The sequence below is a fragment of the Elephantulus edwardii genome, unplaced genomic scaffold (assembly GCF_000299155.1).
Source record: "Elephantulus edwardii isolate Elephantulus edwardi_28Jun2011 unplaced genomic scaffold, EleEdw1.0 scaffold00009, whole genome shotgun sequence".
Classification (NCBI taxonomy): Eukaryota; Metazoa; Chordata; class Mammalia; order Macroscelidea; family Macroscelididae; genus Elephantulus; species Elephantulus edwardii.
Genome location: NW_006399759.1, coordinates 31,750,692 through 31,758,922, shown reverse-complemented (window position 1 = coordinate 31,758,922; position 8,231 = coordinate 31,750,692). Strand labels below are relative to the sequence as shown.

Here is an 8,231-nt window from a genome sequence, read left to right as displayed (position 1 = left end):
TAAATAAATGAGAATAAAATTTTAAAAAAAGATTATAGGAAGACTCATCAAAAACTTGCACTATGTAGATGACAGAACCTTCCTTTTTTAAAACAAAGGACACTTGATGTACTTGTTTCAGAAGATCAAATTCAATATGGGTTACATTTTAATGTGAAGAAGACAAAGGTTCTTACTGCTGGGCCAATGGGCAACATCATAACAGATAGAGAATGGATTGAAACTATTAATGATTTTGTTTTGCTTGGATCAAAAGTCAATAGCCTTGGTACCAGCCTTCAAAAGAAAAGGAGACATTACTTTGGGCAAGTCTGCTGTTAGGGAATCTCTCAAAATACTGAAGAGCAGTGATGTTAATTTGAAGACTACAGTAAACCTGATTTAAGCTTATGTTCTTTTCAATTGCTTGCTATGCATCTAACAGGTGGATGATGAAAAAGGATGACAGAAGAAAAACAGACTTCTTTGAGTTGTGGTGTTTAGGAAGAGTACTATCCCATGGTTTGCCAAAAGAACAAAGAAGTATGTTCTAGAAAAGATGCAGCTGTTGTGCTCCTTAAAGGCAAGCATGTTAAAACTTCATCTTTCATATTTTGGACATGTTGCTAGTAGAGTCTGTTGCTTGGAAAAGGATATCATGCTTGGAAGTATAGAGGGTCAGCAAAAGAGAGAACATCTTTGACAATCGAGATGAATTGACACAGTGACTGCAATAATGGGCTTAATTATATCAGAGATAGAATGTCAGAGGATAGGACAGGATTCAAGTCAATTATTCATAAGGTTGTACTTGCCTTCACAGCACGTAACAACCACAACAAGAATCATGGTTAGCCCAGTCCATACGTATTTTGATGATACAATTTAATCCATGATTCACACATTTTTCACAACTAAATATATCTAAGATGATATTTAGAGAATTAATTGTGTGATAAAAGAATAGTTCTGAACTTGTCTGATTGGTGTCTGAAAAGGCAGGAGAGACTGGGATCCAGAAAGACTTAAGTTTCAACAGCAAAGTAATAGGAAGTACTACAGAATTACAGAATATATGTGTGTGAAATGTAAATCCATGGAGGTCTTTAGGTAGCACCAACAGTTCGTGATTGGCATCTAATCTAAAACTTTGTAGATTGAACCTACTCAGTGACTTTACAGACCAAAGTTTAACCATATTCATCCACAAAGATTTCAGTCAAAGAAAATTTTATGGTAATGTACAGAGTCACTATTAGTTGGAATCAATTCTACAATGGGTTCATTTATTTAAAGGTTCATAAGAAGGACTGCATCACACATGTATCAGAAAGAAATTAATTAAAAAACACCCTATTTTCTCACTAAATGATGAGATATTAGGGATCATGTTCAGGAAGCTAGATTTTTAAATGTTATATACAGATAATTACTGGGGAATTGAGATGATGAGATTGAACCAAGTAGAATGTAAATTAAAGAGCCTGGCACTCAAGAGGGTGCCAAACACTTTGGCAAACACAATGAAAAATGCTTATTTGCGCTTACTTGAAAATATAGAGAAAATTAATACTCAAGAGAATTAATATCCTACAGAGATAATGTTTAGTGAATTTACAAGATATCATTTGTATTATGTGAGAAATAAAATTATGTAAAAGAGGTATCACCAAAAGAAGATATTTTCATTGTATAAATTCATGTAAACAGTTTCTAACAGGTGGAGGGAATAATTACAGAATACATTAATATAAAATAATTTTTTAAAAAGAAATTCATATTGAAAAGAAAGTAAACCATTGCATGTATTTTTGATTAGTTAAATTTAAACATTTTAGTTCTTTATCCCAATATATCTAAGTTTATTCACAATGGCTAACTTCAACTGTATGAATTTTAATGGAATACATGCAATATTTCAAAGAAAAGAAATTTCGTAACATTTGAATGTTTCATCTATACAGACTAGAACACAATATTTTGAACAGAACAGGGGACCAACCCTGACTTAAAATCATGAAAGCTATCTATCAGTCTTTCATTTTCTCATCATACTTATTTAATTTATTGCTAAGTAAATAATCAGAAAAGCTGGTCTATATTAAGATGGGGACATCAGGATTGGAATAAGATTTATTGTCAGTTTTTTCGTATACAAATGTTACAACCTTGCTTGCTTGAAGTGAAAAAGAATTGAAACACTTCCCAAGGAAGATTAAAGACTATAAACTTCAATATCAGGAAAACAAAAATTCTCACAGTTGTACCAATATCATGATACGTGGAGAAAAGACTGAAGCTGTCAGCAATTTCACTTGATTGATCCATAGTCAATGCTAAGAAAGTTACACTAAGCAAACCTGCTGCTAAGAATCTCTTTTTAAGTGCTAATAAGTCAGTACATCACTTCAGTCCTAAAATGCATTTCATCCAAACCAGGTACTTCCAATCACCTACTAAATATTTGAAAGTTAAACAATTACTAATGAGAATTACAAAGAAGAATTAATACTTCTGAACTGAGATGGTAGTGAAAATTATTGAATTTCTATTTTGTTGTTCTTAAGTGGTGTTGCTGTGGTGCTAAGGAAGAGTATTGAATGTACCATGGACTGCCAAGAAAACAAACAGATTCATTCCTCCAGGAGAGGATTAAACCAAGCTGCTCCTTGGAGGCAAGGATTCTGGAGCTTCGTCTGACATACTTTGGACATGTTGTAAGGAGTGACAGGTCCTTGGAGAGGGATATCATTCTCTTGGGAGGGTGGAGCGACAGCACAGGAGAGGAAGACCCTCTATGAGGTGGATTGATTCAGTGACTGGGGTAATCGCGATGGGTGTGTCAGAGGCAGTGTGATTGGCACAGGATAGAGCAGGGTTGAGGGCTGTTGCACATAGGGTTGCTATGAGTTACAAGTGACTCGACGGCACATGACAACAACAACAATTACAAGTGGTGTTGCATCAAGACCAGATCACTGACCATCCCCGTTGATTTTCAGAGACCAAATTATATGGAAGGAAATTGGCAATCTTTCTCCAGAAATGCTGCTGTTGGATTTGAACTGGCTGCCTTTGAGTTGGTACTACAACTCTTTGCCCACTACGCCATTAGAGTACCCTATTCATTAAAACAAAAAATTTGTCTTGGGAGAAGTAGAGTCAAAATGCTCTTTAGAAGCAAGGATGGTGAAACTTCATTTCACCTATTTTGGATGGAGAGTATAGTCCCTGAAGAAAGCTGTCATATTTAGTAGTGTAGACCTTGTTTACTCTAGAGTCAGAACTAACCCATAGCTGACTCTCTGGCAGGTTTTCAGAGGCAGTTAATCACATGACAAAAGATTGCCTGTCTTTCTCCCATGAAACAGCTGGTGACTTTAAACTATGTGCTTTTGATATTGCATTCAGCTTCTTGACTAGGCTGTCAGATTGATTCTGATCCATAGAGATCCTCCATTGGGTTCCTGAGGTTATAAATCGTGTGTGTGTGTGTGTGTGTGTGTGTGTGTGTGTGTTTCTTTTTTTAAAATTTTCTACTAGTTTATTTACTAAATCCGAATATCTTGTTTTCAAGAACAAATTCTTTCAATTTCCTTCACCCATTCCACCCATCAAATTGTACAATCCCATGATCTTAATGCGAGAATATTGTACAAATATTCTTTCTGAGTGTCTGGTGAATTTTAACCTTTAGTTCACAGTGCAATATGCTATGGATCCGGTCACCCGAGTGTCTTTGGTCAAGTGGAGAATCAGAGAAAACCAAGGAAATCTTTAATGAGCTAGAAGTTCTTAGTGAGAATCAGTGATAAATGGGAAAATTCACACTGACATGGATGAGGTAGGTACAATGAACTTAAGCATAGGAGAGACTGTAAGAGTGGTGTAGGATTGGGCAAAATTAGTTACATTTTTGAGATCACCTAACAATAATTGAGAAGTGTTTTTGAAATGTTTATACTGAGAGAGTAAATTTATTTAGAGCTAAAGATAGACAAACTAGGTTCACAAGTTTATAAGTTTACTGTTTAATGACCTACCTTGGCTTATTTTAAGTCAAAACCATAGCAATAACCACCCAACATAAACTAAAATCAAAGTAAGTCTGAATTTTGAAAGTGTTTTTTTTTTTTTAAATAACATACTTTAGCTCAACTGAGTTGAAGTAGGTATAAGGACATTTTTCTCCTTGTGAAGGTTCAGGATGATCAGCGCTCCTGCCTTCCTGTCTCATTACTATGACTGTACTCTTCATGTAAAGTGCGATGTCCGTCTCAACAAGTTAAAAAACATAAGATGAAAGGCGTCACCTTGTGAGGGGGTCGGCGTGCTGGGGTATATTAGAAGACCGCAGACGGGGTGACACAGCCCAGGAACCTTTGGTTTTCTTAGTCGCTCTCTTCCAGGTTCTCTGTTCAGTAGTCAGTATGGCCCGTGGAAATCGGAGAGAACTTGCCCGCTAGAAAAACCTGAAGAAAACCCGGGAGACTAACAAGGGAAAAAGAAAAGAGGACAGTTTGACTGCCTCTAAGAAAAAGCAGAGGGATTCTGAGATCATGCAACAAAGGCAGAAAGCAGCTAATGAGAAGTCTTTGCAGACCAGAGAAAAAATAGACTAGCTAATTTGGAAAACCTGGGCGCTACTGCCAACTAAGTGTATCATACACTCTTAAGATTAAGATTTTGCAGAGTGAACAGTCATGACATATGTTATCATTTATCCTTATAATACAGTTTATTTTAAACTTTATTTTTGACCTGATTTAATGTGATGTTTTAGTACTCCTCTTTGAAAAATAAATCACCAACCGTGCATGTAATAAAAGAAAAAAGGAAAGATTAATTAAATTGCAATTATGAAAGGGTTAAGTTCATCTATCTTGGTCTTTTCTTCCTCCTCTGTCTTTGTAATGACATTTGAATTCTTCATGGATGATATTCTTCATAGTCTCCCACAGTTCATCTGATCTTCATTCTTTAGTGTTCAAGACCTCAAATCTGCTCCTGAGATTTTTTTGTTTTTAATTTATTTTAAATCTCACTAGAGGATCAACTATGAGTTAATGGTTTTTTTTTATCTACTTACAAAATTCTTATACATTGTATTTCACGCTATTCTTCATTCACATTGTGTTTCATACAATCTCATCATGCATTATGTTTTATAAAATTTATCACTATTGGACTTTGTCCATTATTACCCTGTATTTTCCCTGAGATTATTTTTAAATTCAGATGGATGATCTTTAGATCAAATTTTGGTTCTTGCAGGTTTACTTTTATTTTCTTTAGCTTCAGTTTGAACTTGCGTATGAGTAGTTGATGATCTGTTCCACAATTAGCACCTGGCCTAGATTTCACAACTGATTTTGATCTTCTTCAGTGATTCTTTTCACGGAAGTAATCAATCTGATTTCTGTACAGACTATGAGGTGATGTCCATGTGCATAGTTGCTATTTGTGTTTCTTATAAAAAGTATTTGCAATGTATTGATTGTATAAAATTCTATCATTCTATCTCCAGCCTCATTTCTGTCCACCAAGTCCATGTTTTCCAAGTACTGATCCTTCTTCCTTGTCCTCATCTTTTTCTTTCCAGTCACCGACGATTATTAATCAATCTTGGTAGCTTGTTCAATTGATTTCTGAGTGCAAATGTTGGTAGAAACCTTTTATTCTTTCTGGTTGGTAGTGTACACATTTGAATGATAGTGGTATTAATAGGTATTTCATGTATACATAGGGATATTATCCTGTCATTTGCAGCATTGTACTCCAGGATAGATCTAGAAATAATCTTTTTAACTATGAACGCTACCCTGTTTTTCCTCAGCTTTTTATTTCCAGCATAGTAGATAATATGATAGTCTGATTAAAAGTACCCATGGCAAAAAAAAAAAAGTACCCATGGCAATACATCTTAGCTTGCCAATACCTAGTATGTAAATATTTATGCTTTCCATTTCTTCCCTAACAATGTCCAATTTTCCTACATTCATACCTCTTAACATTACACATTCCAATCACTAGTGTCTGCAATCACAACTGTTCCTCCTTCTTTGTGTTTCCCAATATGAAGGCTCAACCTCAAGTATGCTCTATTGTTCAGGGGGTTTTCAGAGACCTGCCATTATGGAAGTGGAAGGTCAATCTTTCTTCCTAGTCTGTCTTAATTTGCATGCTCAACTTTAGAGCAATATCTGATAGACAAACATTTTATCCAAAAGAGCAGAAGAAAAACTCTTCCTCTTTGGTACGTGTTATCAAGTCACAACTGATCCATAGTTGACCCTCCAGCGGGTTTTTAGAGGCAGTTAAATAGCTCTTGAGGAGATTGCCCATTCTTCTCCCATGGAGCAGCTGGTGGATTTGAACCACATGCCTTTGGGATTGCAGCACAGTTTATTACCACTAGATCGCCAGAGATCCCTTCTTCCTCATTAAACAGTTAATAGATTCAGTGTGGGTCCCCCAACTCCTCCCATGCATATGTCATGGCCCCTGCTCCCCTCCTTTACCTCACCAGTATCCTGCCTCATTCCCTCCCCTCACAGGGCCAGCACCTTCATTTCTCCTACTCCCCTACTTCCCTCCTAACTACTGATAAAATGGCTCAGGCCTCAAGCCACTTGTTTTCTGCTCATTCTCTCTCTACTCCCAAGTGATGTTGGTGCTCTCAGCTGTTTTGGGTAGCTGTACAGGAAGGTTGTTTCATGCATTTGGGTTGGTCTGGCTGGGCAGCTGGTTGTTCCTCTAACACTTGATTTGCTTATAATTGTTCATGTAAGGAATTGTCTGTAGTAGTAAAAACTGTTACTTCTTTATTGCCAGTTGCCAAAATTCAGAGGCTGTGACATCATTCTTGCTAGCAGTCAGGACAAAGATGGAAAAATAACAGAAAATTATCCCCTTTGATCTCAGCTTAAACCCTGTTGCCACTAAAATAGTGGAACATCTGTGTTACCAACACTTGCTCAGAAATCTTGTCAATTTGTAATGATGTATCCTGAACAAAACTATTCTTTTTTTAACCTGCCATTGTGCTTTATCATTCTGAAAATATACTCAGTTCCTGTGATTTTCACCCTTTAATAATTCTTTCAGAAACACTGCTAAAATCTTCATTTTTATTGTTATTGTTTCTTTCCCCTGGTGTCAAGGGGCCACCTGGAGTGGTGTAAAAATTATCATTAATGGTTTGCTAAGCATGAAATCACACAAGCTTGCAAAGACACATGTTTTATTGAGATTATCTGACTCTGATCCAAAATACCATCTTTTGCAGTGATTATTTTTGTATAGTTCAAATCCCTTGTCTGCAATCTACCTACTGGACACTTTTATATAATTGAATCTTAATACCTTCTTGTTGTTAATAGCTCTCAAGTACAACTTATAGTGACCATATGAACACTATTTCTAAACCCTGTCCTTTCGTGTATCATTCTCATTGATTTCAGACACACCTGAACCCATTGCTGCAGGAGCTCTGTTAATCCGTCTTGTTGAGGGTCTTCCTCTTTTTCATTGACTCATTTTTCAAAGCATGATTTTCCTTTCCAAGGAATTATCTCACTTAGTAAAATACCCAAAGTATGTGAGACAAAGTTTTGTGATCTTTGCCTCCAAGGAGCATTGTGTCTACACTTTCTCCAAGACATATCTGTTTGCTCTCTTGGCAGTATGTGGGATATTCATTACTCTTCTCCAGTATCACAGCTCTGAGGCATCAATTCCTCTTGAGTCATTCTTACTCTTTGTCCAGTTTTCAGATGCATAGCACGTGATTGAAAAGATCATGCTCTGCATAAGGCTCACCTTAGTCTTCAAATGGACATAATTGTTACTCAGTAATTTGGAGATTTTCTGACTGCTGCTAGTACCAATTGTGTTGTTTGTAGATCCAAATAAGATTAAACTATTGACAATTTCAATCTTTTCTCCATCTATCATGATATTGTTTATCTGTCCATTGGTAAGAAATGTTGTCATCTTGATGTTGAGATACAATCCATATTGGAGGCTTTATAGTCTTTGATCCTATGCAGAAAGCATATCAAGCCTTCCTCATTTTCAGCAAGCAAAGTTTTGTCAACTGCATAACTCAGGTTGTTGATGAATCTTCCTCTGCTCCTATGCATATCTTCCTTCTTAATATATGTGGTAGGATAATATATGGAATGACTATATCTAGAACTCTCTTTTTAAATGAAAATCTTATTTTAATTGTGGTTTTAAAGAACATTTAC

General features: G+C 36.0%; 1 pseudogene; it reads left to right on the top strand.

The window, feature by feature from the left end:
- Positions 1-4,409: 4,409 nt before the first annotated feature.
- On the top strand, positions 4,410-4,775 carry LOC102852147 (annotated as a pseudogene).
- The last annotated feature ends 3,456 nt before the right edge of the window (positions 4,776-8,231 follow it).